Genomic DNA, 14054 nt, shown 5'->3' on the forward strand with positions numbered 1-14054 from the left:
GTCTGGGGGATGCCTGAGGCTCTGCATTCCTAACAAGCTCAGGGGAGATATCAGCACCGCTGCTTTGGAGTACAGTAAGTCTCCTACGTACGAAACTTCAAGTTTCAAATGTTCAAAGATGCAAACGTGCGTTCCATAAACATCAGGCATTGAGGGATGGAATGGGGAGGTAGGAGGGAGGGGGGTTCGGGATGGGGAACACATGTATACCTGTGGCGGATTCATTTTGATATTTGGCAAAACTAATACAGTTATGTAAAGTCTAAAAATAAAACAAACAAACAAACAAACATCAGGCATGAGTGACATTGCAGCTTGCCCTCCGTCTCCTATTGCTGACGATCCTTCAGCTCTACCATCTTCCACCTCCTCTCCCTCCTGCCATCAGAACCTCTTCCTGCCTGTTCACTCGATGCCAGCCCCTGTATGCCAGCTGTTGTACTCGTGTACTTTTCGAGGTACTGTGCTTTAAGATTAAAAATGCTTTCTTTATTTTTTTGTGGTTGTTTTTTTTAATGTGTTTGTGTGAAAGGCATAAACCTATTCCAGCACAGTACTATATAGCCAATCATGTTAGTTGGGAACCTAGGCTAACTTTGTTGGACTTAAAAACACATTGGATTTACAAACGTGCTCTTCGATAGAACTTGTTCAAATGTAGGGAACTTAACTATAGTGAGAGTAGAGGCTGCCTGTCCTAGATATGAGTCCCAGCCCTGCCAGTGAGCCGAGCAGCCTTGGGCCAGTTACTTGGCCTCTCTGAGCCTCAGTTTCCCCAGCAATGAAATGAGGGCTATATTGCTTACCCAGCAGGGGTCTTGGTAGAATTCAGTGAGATCCTCCCGTTAGCTGCTTTGCTTAATGCTCTAGCAGCTACATAGCCAGGGTTCGGATATGGAAAGCTTGTGTTTAGTGCTTGGTTCAGCATTCTCCCAGTTGCTTCGATGAGCACGGGTCCTGAAGGTGATCTGCCCTACTCCCCGTCTCTTGTTCAAAACAGCATTTGTGATCAGATAACTTTGGGGAAGACTTGTAAAGTCTGCCTCTAGTGGAAACAGATTGGGTCACAATAGCATGTTCAAGTTGAAATAGTCTGCAGTCAGAAAACATTTAAACTTAAGAACCTGTATAATGGAAAAAGACATGAAAGTTACCATTTAAACCATTTTAAAGTATGAAGTGTAGTGACATTAGGTGCAGTTTGCATAAGTGTGCAGCCCTTACCACCATCCCCCTCCAGAACTTTCTGGTCATCCCCAACTGAAACTCGACTGAAACTAGAGATGACTCCTTCCCCCTCCCCCAGCCCCTAGCAGCCCCCATTCTCCTTTCTGAATTTGACTACTGTGGATACTTTGTATAACTGGAATCATATAGTGTTTTCCTTTTTGTGACTGGCTTGTTTCACTTAGCATAATGTCCTCAAGGCAATGGCACCCCACTCCAGTGCTCTTGCCTGGAAAATCCCATGGATGGAGGAGCCTGGTAGGCTGCAGTCCATGGGGTCACTAAGAGTCCGAAATGACTGAGCTACTTCACTTTCACTTTTCACTTTCATGCCTTGGAGAAGGAAATGGCAACCCACTCCAGTGTTCTTGCCTGGAGAATCCCAGAGACGGGGGAGTCTGGTGGGCTGCCGTCTATGGGGTCGCACAGAGTCAGACACGAGTGAAGCAACTTAGCAGCAGCAGCAGCCTCAAGGTTCATCCATACTGTAGCATGTGTCAGAATTCCCTTCCTTTTTCAAGACAGAGTAATCTGTTGTTGTGTATAGACCACCTTTTGTTTATCTATTCATCCATCATTGGATATGTGGTGGTTTCCACCTTTTGACTGTGGTGAATAATGTTGCTGTGAATATAGATCTACAAGTATCTGAGCTTTAAACTTTTTTCAACCTAGTATTTCCCAAATATTGTGGGAGGTGGGGAGAAGTTTGGGTGGAGAAATGCTGAACAGTCTAGCCCACTCTCTCCAACCCTGTATATTACAGCCCTGGTGAGACTCCCAGGTCTGTAAGCTGAAGTTCTTAACCTGCTGTGTTTTAGACTCACCCAGGGAGCTTTTAAAAAAAAATTATCCATACCTGGATTCCACCCTGGGCCAATTAAATGAGGACCTTTAAGGTTGGGACCTGGAGAGAGGTATTCTTAAATCTCCCAGGTGACATTAACAAGGAGCTGGGGTGGGAGGACTTACTGAGGTTCACACACAGTGGCAGTGCATGGCTGGGGTGAGAGCGGCGGCCCATTGAGTCCCAGGATGTTGCGTGCTGCAGTCTCTGCATGAGTCTCCATCACCCAGATCGAGCTCCTGCCCTGGCATTCCTGCCATGGGTGCCCAAGAGCAAGGGGATGACCTTGTGCTTAGCAGTCCCTTGGGTTCCCATAAACCCAGGCCATATTGACAAGTGTATTTTGTCCCCCCACCCCCATGCCAGGGGCAGGCCTGTGCATGTGTGGTCACTAAGGCTGCCGTTTAGTGCCCAGATGTGGACTTGCCACAGCATGGCATGCCTCAGAGCTGAATACAGAGGAGACAAAGCTTCCTGGTTTGGGAGGGTTTTGTTTACAGAGGATAGTAGGAGCACCACTGTTCAACTACTTCTCATCCAGGAAGATGGCTGTGGATTCTCCTTGTCACTTTGAGAGATTGAGTTTCTGGCCTTCATGCTGTCAGCCAGATGGCCTGGGCTGGTAAACGCTCCTCCTCCCTGAGACAGGGACTTGCCTCAGCAGGACTTGACCTTGGGAGCCATTGTTTAGTGGTCTGCCATCCATGTTTAATTTCCAGGAACTGGTGATCTTGATTACCCAATCGCACTTTGGTCTGATGTGTCATAGTGTGGAGGAAAAACTTAAAGGCATTTAATAGGTGTTTTTTTTTTTTTTAATAGCATACCATGGGCCCAGGAAACATGCCAAAGGACTGTTTTTCCTCCAAGTTAAGCCTTCCAGCTTGGTCCTCTCTTCTTGGGAGTGCCTGGTCCTGGGATTTTCTGTAGGGAGACCTTCAACCCCGAAGAGATCATGGCAGTGTTTTGCTCTGTCCCGCTGGTAATTTACCAGGAAGCTGAGGTGAGATAAGCACCAGAGGGTTTGCTCCTTTCCTGGGCCCAGAAGCACAATTTGCAGAGCTGGTGAACCCATGGTAACCAAGCCCACACATTCACTTCAAACTAGTAACCAGTCCCCTCAGTAGGCAAGCTGCAGAGCCCAGGGACAGGAAAGTCCCTTTCTGATTTGGTACCTCTGACCATGGTGTCATGATGGTGACCTTCCCCTTCACCCTTTCCAGTGGGAGAGAGTGGCACACGTGGTTTGAACAAACAGGCAGAAATATCTTCAAGCTGTTTTACTCCATAGAGACATGTGATATCAAAGGAATGATTTTTTAAAAACCCTCACAATCACAAGGAATGATTTCAATTCTTGACCACATTGTCCTCTTAAGGAGTCTTTATGACTTCTTATACTCGGGTCTCTATCCATGGTGCAGAAGGACTGTTTCTTCCTTTTTGTGCATCAGGCTCCTCCATGCCCATCTTCTCCTCCATGCCCAAAGTGGGTGCATCTCCTCCATGCCCAAAGGAGCAGGTGCTTCTTTGTATTGGCTGTGAAAATCCATCACGAAGAGTAGACCACGAAGCCTGGGGGTTTGCATTTTAGGTTTGAAGAGTCAGGCTAGGAGCCTGTGTGGGTGAGTCGGTCTGGAACTTACTCTGAGCTGCAGGCGTTCAGCATTGATCATCTGGCAACCAGCTTTGTTGACTGTTGAAGGCACATCACTACTCAGCTCACACCATTCGTGGTGTAGCTGCCTGTTCAGTTCACCTGTCTTAGAAGTCCACCATTTCCCTTTCTGCTGCATTCCTGGTTTCATATAACCCAATGTCAACATAGCAACAAGGGACAGAGGTGACCCTGAAACTATGTAGTAGACGCAATCTCTCATGGTCTGTTTGCTATGGTTTGTTCTGGCTCATCTGTTTGGTCACCTCTTTTCCTCTCCTGTAATTGCATCTTGGGAGTTGTCTTTTGGACACAATCTGTGTCTTAAATGGTAGTACCCTGTTGTCTCTTTCTAGGAGTAGTTGGCAGAGTGAGATGCAGTTTGCAGACTTATCAGAAATTCACTGTCATTCTCCATTCAATTTGAATAATCATTATTTTGAGTTGAGCTAATCCTCGAAGCCAGATTTTTCCAGTTAGCTTCTCCCTGCCTCTCAGATTGACTGGGTCCCCCCCTACCTCACACCTCTCCTGCTGCCTCTGGGGTTGAAGTCTGCTCAGATGATCTGCTCACTCATTTATTTACTCATTTGCTCATTTACCCAAGAAATTCAAGAGCCTCTGATGTGGGAAGCATTTTGCCAAGTGTAGATGAATCGAACAGGGCTCACCCTAACATACAGCATGGAAGGAAAAAGGAAGCATGAATCCAGTTATTAGCACATCATGATGAAGAAAGTAAATGCTTTTGCCAAAAAAAAAAAAAAAATCCCCAAAGTCAAATGGAAATCTAACTCTTTACTCTGAAAACTCATTCGCACATGAAATAAACATTGCTTAAATGCCCACCCTGCGCAAATACCATAGGCAGAAAGACCAACTCCAATGTCAAGGATCCTAAATTATAATTTGGCTTCCTTGGTGGCTCAGTGGTAAAGAACCCTGCAATGCAGGAGACATGGGTTCAATTCCTGGGTTGGGATGATCCCCAGAGAAGGAAATGGCAACTCACTCCAGTATTCTTGCCTGGGAAATCCCATGGACAGAGGACCCTGGTGGGCTACAGTCCATGGAGTCTCCAAAGAGTCTGACATGACTAAACAACAAATTTAAAATCTGACAGGGAGGTGAACTGTGAAGGACCAGTAACTAAAACAGTCTCTGGGGATACAGGGGCTTTCAGATGTACATACCTTCAGAGGCAGATAAAGCTGTGTCAAGGCTCAGAGAAGCAAGAGATTGTCCCTCGTGGTTGATCGTGGAGGAGCTGGCCTTAAAGATGGCATGTACAACTTTAGACCCCATGGATGGAGGAAACTCCATGAACCTAGGCCCTAATCCGACTCTTTAAGACCCCATGGACTGTCACCTGCCAGGCTTCTCTTCCCATGGGATTCTCTAGGCAAGAATACTGGAGTGGGTTGCCATTCCCTTCTCCAGGGGATTTTCCCAACCCCGGGATCAAACCCAGGTCTCCAGGCCCCAAGGTAGAACTTTATGTGATTATTTTCATGTCTGCAGTTCCTTATCTCCAGCTCTCCCCATCTAGGTAGAAATGTGACTTGCATTATAGGATATTCAATCCACTGATGTTGGACAGGGACATGAAGCTTGTTTTGGGACATGAAGCTGCTCAGGGGCATGTGAGCAGATGTGACTGATACTGTGTCTGCACAGAAGCGTTAAAAGCCGCTGTGTGTCTCTGCCAGCTCTTTCTCTTTCCCCTTTCTCATGAGGATGGCATGTCCTGGATGGGCCTTATCCTTCTGCCTGGATTCTAGAATGGGAAGACAGGAGAAGCTAACTTATGATTGCCAGTATACAATGCAAATATGAAATAAATGTGTGCTGTATGCCCCTGGTATATGGGGCTTGTTTGTTACTGCATCCTAACAGTCATCTAGTGAAAGCTGACTGATAACAGCCTCAGAAAGGTGTGTTTTGCACACGTAAAGTGAGGGGAGACTTGTGGAAGAGAGATTGCCTTAGAAGCAGATGGACAACAGGCTTCTGTTGTCCAGCTAAGGAGTTTGGATTTCTTACTGAGATAGTGGGAGTTGGGGGAGGCTTCTGAGCCAAGAGTTGATGGGATGAGGAACGTGCTTTGGGAAGATGATTCTAACCTCAGGACAGAGGATGGAACGGGTCCTAGGGAGATGTTTGATGCTGTTTAGGTTCCAGGCAGAAGAGGGGAGCAGGAACAGTGGAGTAGAGAGAGGGTCCAATTTCAGAGACTAGGTCGTAGTCAGATTGACGTAGACCTGGCAGCTGCCTGAAGGCGGGGGAGAGAGCGGCATGGGGACCAGGTTCTTGCTGGGGTGGGAGGCGCTTTGTCTTGTTAGACCCTCCATAAGCAGGGGGAACTGGCACCATCTGGCCAGCTCACCATGTGTCTCAGCACCGCCTGTTTCCAAGATGCTTCATTTTGCTGTGTCAAGACGAGAGATCTGGGGAGACATGCCAGGCACTGGGTGGACTTCAAGTTCACTCCCAGCTTTGAAACACTCAAATTCTGCTGCTGCAAGAACTGTTTTGCTAACAGGGTAAAGGTGTGACAGGGCCTGACCGAGGAGGCAGATGGAATGCCCAGGGGGACGGGGTCCAGTCGTGGTGCAGTGTACCCCAGAGCAGAATGCAAGGGGACCCCATGAGGGATTGGGGATGTGACTTGCCCCCATTCAGTGATCAGTGTGTACTTGTCCCCTGTGTCCAGGGGGATTGCTTCCAGGGACATCTGAATCCCAGGGTGTTCAAGTCCTTTGGATAAAATGGAGCATTAGAGTCAGCCCTCCTTGTCCACAGGCTGAGGTATGAATTTTGATCAGTGGTTGGTTGAATCTGGGGATTCGGAGCCTGCAGATACGGTATACCAACTATAGTAGCATCACTCCTTCATTAATCATTCAGCAAAGTGGTTAAAGTACCAACTCTGAAGCTGGATTGCATAGGTTTGAATCCTGGCTCTGCCATTCACTAACAATGATGTTGGGCAGGTTATTCATTAACCCTTCTGTGCCTGAGTTTCCCCATGTGTAGGATGGTAATGACATCCCTGAGGTGAGTTGTCTTAGGGTGCAATGCATTAACATGAGTGTAGTACTTAGAATAGGATTTGATACACAGTAAGGACTGTTGACGGAGAAGGCAGTGGCACCCCACTCCAGTATTCTTGCCTGGAAAATCCCATGGACAGAGGAGCCTGATGGGCTGCAGTCCATGGGGTCGCTAAGAGTCAGACACGACTGAGGGACTTCACTTTCACTTTCACTTTCCACTTTCATGCATTGGAGAAGGAAATGGCAACCCACTCCAGTGTTCTTGCCTGGAGAATCCCAGGGACGGGGGAGCCTGGTGGGTTTCCGTCTATGGGGTCGCACAGAGTTGGACACGACTGAAGCAACTTAGCAGCAGCAGCAAGGACTGTTGAAGTAGTGGGGTAGGATGGGGCAGTATTTATTGAGCACCTACTAGGTGCCAGGTACTGCTCTAGGCACTGGGGATGCGGCATTGACTGGAGTCCCTGCCCTCGTGAAGTTTATTTTAGCGAAGGGGGCAGCACGTAAATTTACAAATAAGTAGATGTCTAAGATCAGATGATAAACAGCACAAGGAAACATAAACTGGGATAAGGAGATAATGACCAGGGTGAGTTAGGGGGTTTTCAGGGGACTTTTCTGGTGGTCTAGTGGTGAAGATTTTGCTGTCCAATGCTGGAGGTGCAGGTTCGACTCCAGGTCAAGGAACTAAGATCCCACATGCCTTGGGGCCAAAAAACCCAAAACAAAACAGAAGCAGTATTATAACAAATTCAGTAGACTTTTAAAATAGTCCACATCAAAAAATCTTAAAAAAAAAAATAGAGTTTTCAGGAAGGCTTCTTTGTGGATGGGACCTCAGTATGGTGAGGGAGGGCTGTCTAGCCATCTGCCGAAAGAAAGGGAAGTTGTGTTTCTGGATAAGGAAGTAGAAAGTGTAAAGGCCCTGAGGAGACTTTTTCCAGAACAGCAAGGCTATGTGGCTGGAACATAGTTTGCTCATTGAAATACTTCCACTTCTTTTTTAAGGAAATTGAAGTTTTCTGTTTCTATTGCAGGGTCAGTTTGCATGGCAGATGGGATACACAGTGGTGCTGGAATATATTGTTCTCAAACCTAACATTGTTTTCGGAGCCTCAGTAAAATGGGAACGGTCGTCAGCAAATGGTCCCATCAGCAAAATGGGAATGGTCTTCCTTACTCCCTTGGGATGGTTGTGGGGAATACATGAGGTCATGTGTCCTCAATCTCAGCACCGAGGATGTGTTCCGTAAACATTAATTATTAGAAGCCTTGGGAGAGAGTAATCTGAGGGAAGGGATGGAAATGTCTCCCCAATATAACATGTTGCGTTCAAATCTGAGGTCATAAGGGAGTGATGGATCATTACTGTAACCGTCTAATTAAAAAGGCCTTATATCCAAGCTGTTATCTATATTGCAGTAATAGCTACTTGTGGTGGTAATTTTACTTGCAAAAGGGGGGAATGACCATGGCATCTGTGAAATGGCATTGAACAAGGGCTGTGGTTCTCAAGTTTGGTTGCTCATTAGACTCACCTGGAGGATTTAAAAAATCCTGATGCTGAGGCCACATCTCAAACAAAGTAAGTCAGAATCTCTGGGTGTGGACCAGTCTGCAGTAGTTTTTAAAGCTCTCTTGGTGATTCAGATGTGCAGCCATGATTAAAAACCACTGAGCTGGGTTGGAGGGGGGATGACCTCTTGTTCTGGAAGATTCTGCAAGGAGACTTGGGGGCATGTGTGCCAGATACATGATCCTTCCCCCTGTGATACGGGACTGCGGCAGGGGGTGGTGCTGGGGTAAGAATGACCTCGAGTCAGGACTTCACTAAGCTACTTCCTCTATAGTGGTGTAAGCTACTTTCATTGCTGGTATGGTTCATTTATGCAGTGGGACATAGCTTGATTTTTAATCTTCTAAGAAAAGTGTCATAAAAAGTAGTGCTTTACAATGGCCTCCCTGTGTGTCACTAAAAAGAGTGCAGGCTCTCTGGTAGGTTCTGATGTCAGTCTCCTAGTTCTTCCTTCTGGGGAGTTGGTGATAACCCTTAGCCAGTGTGGTGATGGGAATTAATGTGATATACTCTTGAACCCGTCCAACGTCCTACCACAGATTCATTCCACCTCATTTGTGTTGGGATGCACCAAACCTTTCAAGGAGTAAAATACACCAGCTGCCTGGTATGTCTCCTTGTGGGTTAAGACCACACTAACAGCACAACACAGAGTCAGTAACACAAGCTTCAAGGTAAAGTAGCGGTCAGGAAAGAAAGAGGTGTCTCATTAGGTAGTGAGCTTCTAGTTATTTCTATTATTTCCCTTCTTGCTTGGGTTGCCAGGGAGCTCTTATGCTCATTTGCCTTAGACTCAATAAAAAAAAACACACTAATTCTCAAGTCCTTCTTTACTATTACTTCTCCACATAGCTACTCGACTTTCAGCTGTCTTCTGATTTCAAGTATTTGGGCTATAAAAATACTTGTAAAGCAAATAAATGCTAGGTATTTTAGATATCACCCTGTGCCTCAGTAGTTGACTGCAAAAGAGCTGCTCTTATCATGTTCAAAGAAGTTGTTGGGATATTAGAGCTTCTTTTGTGACCCTGACACCCAGGCCCAAGGAGCAGAAAGACTTGCTCAGGAGATAAGACGGTGCCAAGGAGCAAGCCAGGCACTCAGTATCAGATGCACAGGAGTCTGAATCCTGGCTTCTTCATTTACTAGACATGGGAACTCAGGCAGGTTTTAACCTCTTTATAAATTCCTTATTTATGAGATGGAGACCATCCTAGCTTTGCAGGTTTGTTGTGGGGATTGGATGAGTTAAGGCGTATAAAGCACTTGGCAGGGTGCCTGGCACTTGAAAACAGACACAGTAGCATTTTTTCATGATTATTGCCAAGTCTGGGGTCAGCAAAAATCTTTCTGTAAAGGGCCAGATAGTAAATATTTTAGGTTTTTCAAGCTGTATGATGTCCATGGCAATCGTTCAACTCTGCCATTGTACGACAGATTTGTGTGTGTGGACATGTTGCAGTAAAACTTTATTAACTCTGAGCTGTAGTTGATGACCCGCCCTGGGTCACACAACCAGTTGGCGGTTTCCTGATTCCATCTCTGGGGCCCCTTCCTCTGGACTCCCCACTGCACACCATCATAAATGGAGACTGCACAGTAATTAGTCTCATGGTGTCCAAGCTATTAGTTTTCTGGGTTAATGTCTTTTTCCTAGGGTTCATATGAAGACAGAGTTTCATCTTGAGAGATGGAAACAGGATCAGCATGCCCATGCATTTCCTCTGGGCTTCATCATCGTCTTCTTTTTTCAGTTTATTTTTGGCTGCACTGGGTCTTCGTTGCTGCACACAGACTTTTTCCCTCTAGTTCTCTAGTTGCCGTGAGTGGAGGCTACTCCAGTCGCAGTGCTCAGGCTTTCCATTGCAATGGCTTCTCTTGTTGTGGCGCAAAGGCTCTAGGGTGCTCGGGCTCAGTAGTTGTGGTGCACAAGCTTAATTGCCCCGTGGCATGTGGGATCTTCCCAGACCAGGGATCGAACCTGTGTCCCCTGCAACTGGCAGGTGGATTCTTAACCACTCTACCACGAGGGAAGTCCTGGGATTCATCTTCTGATGTGCAGGGGGGAAATGTTTTTGAAGCACGTGGTTCTGAGTGCTCTCTTAGGGGAAGGCTTGTTGGAACCCAGGGCTGCTGAGGGATGGGGCCAGGTTCTTGTGAATGTGGGAGCACCATCACTGAGAACATTACATGGGAGTGAGAGTCTAAACTCAGGAAGGAAAGCAGGCTCTGCCTAAGGTTTAGCCACTGACCTTGGCTGATGATCTGAAGTTACCAGCTCTTAGGGAGGCAGCAATGCATGCAGTAACCTCAGGAAGGCTCATAATGAACCATCATGGAACAGCCTGCAAAAATGGGGACACTCCCCATTCCAAGTAGGAAGAGTGATGCATGGATTACTGTGAATCACAGCCTCTCCTGCCCACCTCCCGATTTTCAGTGTCCTAAATAATAAGTGACTGGATGATATTTCATGAGCGTACAAGGCATATTCTTTTTTTTTTTTTTTTTAAACATCAGCCCCCACCTTTTAGGGCTTCCCTAGTAGCTCAGCTGGTAAAGAATCTGCCTGCAATGCAGAAGACCCTGGTTTAATTCCTGGGTCTGGAAGATCCACTGGAGAAGGGATAGGCTACCCATTCCAGCATTCCTGGGCTTCCCTAATGACTCAACTGGTAAAGAATCCATCTGCAATGCAGGAGACCTGGGCTCAATCCCTGGGTTGGGAAGATCCCCTGGAGAAGGGAAGGGCTACCCACTCCAGTATTCTGGCCCGGAGAATTCCATGGACTGTGTCATCCATGGGGTCACAAAGAGTCAGACATGAGAGCACTTTCACTTCCCCTTTTCAATTATTTGTTTATTTGTTTATGGCTGTGTTGGCTCTTGGTTGCTGCGTGCAGGCTTTCTCTAGTTGCAGTGAGTGGGCTTCTCACTGTGATGGCTTCTTTTGTTGCACTGCACGGGCTCTAGAGAGCGTGGGCTTCAGTCGTTGTAGCTCTTGGGCTTAGTTGCCCCATGGCATGTGGAATCTTCCCAGACCAGGGACTAAATCCCTGTCCTCTGTATTGGTGGGTGGATTCTTAATCACTGGACTATAAGGGAAGTCCCTTTTAAGTTTTTTTTTTAATTCAACTTTTAATTTTGAGAGCTGTAGATTCACACAAAATCGTGCAGGGAGATTCCATATACTCTTGTTTTCCATAATGGAGATATTTTGAAAAACTATTGTACAGTATCACTGTCAGGATATTGCCATGGATGCAATCGAGATACAGAACGTTTCCATCATCCCAGGGATCCCTCATGTTGTCATAGCACATTTTAAAATATAAGCTTTTATTGAATTTGGGGGCATTCAAATAGAGTAGCATACCAGCAGAACGGTTCAATCATTTTAATGACTTTCTTTTTCAAATACTATCTGTGAGAGTCTTGTTTCCGACAGCAGAATGTCTCCTTTCTGAATTATGGATAAAGGAGCTTTGGAATTGATTGTCTTCCTAAGAGGCTGTACTTGTGGGTTTGAGGATGCTCCACAGCACTGATCCCACAGGGCAGACACCTGCCACTCAACCTGGTGGACACTTGGTCAAAAGGAATCATTTTAGGGATGATTGTAGAGGGGAACTTGCCTGAGCTCAGAATAATGCATTTATAAACGATGGCTGCAGGCTTGCAAATGTGTTGCTCTTGCTGTTTAGTTGCTCAGTCATGTCCAACTATTTGCAACTCCATGCACTGTAGCCCACCAGGCTTCTCTGTCCATGGGATTCTCCAGGCAAGAATACTGGAATGGGTCGCCATTTCCTTCTCCAGGGGATCTTTCTGACCCAGGGATTGAACCCACATCTCCAGTGTCTCCTGCATTGCAGGCGGATTCTTTACCACTGAGCCACCAGACCCTATTAAAGTCTCTGTATCTAGAAAGACAGTGGAGAGTATTAACTGGTGAACTGACTCTGGCATTTTATCATGGGCAGCTAAGTACTTTTTGGGGAACTGCTAACATTGGAGTGTGGAGGAGCCCGAGGAGCCAGTTGCTCCTCGGCATAACCCTTGCTGCCAGGTTATAAAGAGAGGAAGCTACCAGTCAGATTCTGCCACGTGTGAATGTACAATCACTAGTGAGAAATGAGGCTCTAACACACTGTCCTTTTAGGTATGCTGAGCACAACTTGTAGAGAAGATCAAGGTAGAATTGATAACATATTCATGTGTCAGGATTCAGTGAACCTTATAGTCAGGATCAGACTATCAGAACCCATCCTGAGCCAACAGTCAGGTTGAGACCATTTGGCAATCAGGCAGCATCCTTAAGGATGCAGGCTTCACTTTCTGGTTTCCCTGGGTGGGGATGACCTTCAAAATATCTCAGCCTATCCACCCATCTCCAAGGTCACTGATTTAATCAATGAGAGTCCATTTCTAACACCCAGTATGTTGGTCATCAAATTAGGATTCTGTTTACCAGTATATCCAAGTCATTATGCAGATTATCAGAGTTCCTGAGTTGATGGGGAATAGAAGCAGCTGAAGGACCTGGGGTTTGGCCATTCATCATGCTAACTCACTACCCCAGGGGTGGGAATTCTAGATTAGGGCACTGGCATCCTCTAGGGCAGGGGTCCCCAACTTCAGGATCTAATGCCTGATGATCTGAGGTGGAGCTAATGTAATAATAACAGGGGAAAAAGTACACAATAAATGTAGTGCACTTGAATCATCCTAAAACCATCCCTGCCCCTCTTTCCTGGTCTGTGGAAAAATCATCTTCCATAACACACACACCGGAGAAGGCAATGGCACCCCACTCCAGTACTTTTGCCTAGAAAATCCCATGGACGGAGGAGCCTGGTAGGCTGCAGTCCATGGGGTCTCGAAGAGTCGGACACGACTGAGTGACTTCACTTTCACTTTTCACTTTCATGCATTGGAGAAGGAAATGGCAACCCACTCCAGTGTTCTTGACTGGAGAATCCCAGGGACAGGAAGCCTGGTTGGCTGTAGTCTATGGGGTCGCACAGAGTCAGACACAACTGAAGTGACGCAGCAGCAGCATCACACACACACACACACACACACACACACACTATCTATACTGAAAGCTCTGAGTAAATTACACATCTTTTAAAAAGTGGTCGCAGGACAGACTGAAATACAGAATGCCACCTTTAACACTTATAGACTGTGGGACTCAGATTTGTTTAACTGCCCCGTTTCCCCATCCATGAAGTGAGGATAAGATCTACCTTAAGGCTTGCTGGTAGAGCTTAAGAAATGTTAGCTGCTGTTGTTAAGTGAAAAGAAATGCTTCTGAGCTTTTCTTCTGTCTCCATTGATATGAACAAGACACGTGCCCTTTAGAATCATTCTTTAGTGCTCCTTCTCTGATGGTAAAGCTATAGGCTTCATTACAGCAGAGAGATGGGAACAAGAATGGCAGGGGCTGGGGGGAGTAGAGGAAAGGAAATGGCATTCCAGCACCTGCTCTTTGATCAGCACTGTTGTGGGTGACAGTGAACAAGAATCCTGAGCCCCAGGGAGAAGTGGGGGCTTTCCTGGGGAGGAGAGGCCTTGAACAAAAATTCAAGAATGAGATGAGCTGTGAACAGGTGCAAGAGGCAGCCAGAGCAGTCAAGGGGCTTGATCTCTTAAGAGAAAGCTCCACCAAAGCAGGGATATCTGACT

At 46.5% G+C, this 14054-nt stretch overlaps 1 protein-coding gene across 2 annotated transcripts in view; it reads left to right on the forward strand.

Annotated features, from left to right (window-relative positions):
• The window catches only part of SLC24A4 (solute carrier family 24 member 4), a 194242-nt gene that overhangs the window by 18507 nt on the left and 161681 nt on the right, over positions 1–14054 (forward strand). The window lies entirely within an intron of this gene.

This window comes from Bubalus kerabau, chromosome 19, assembly GCF_029407905.1.
Source record: "Bubalus kerabau isolate K-KA32 ecotype Philippines breed swamp buffalo chromosome 19, PCC_UOA_SB_1v2, whole genome shotgun sequence".
Taxonomy (NCBI): Eukaryota; Metazoa; Chordata; class Mammalia; order Artiodactyla; family Bovidae; genus Bubalus; species Bubalus kerabau.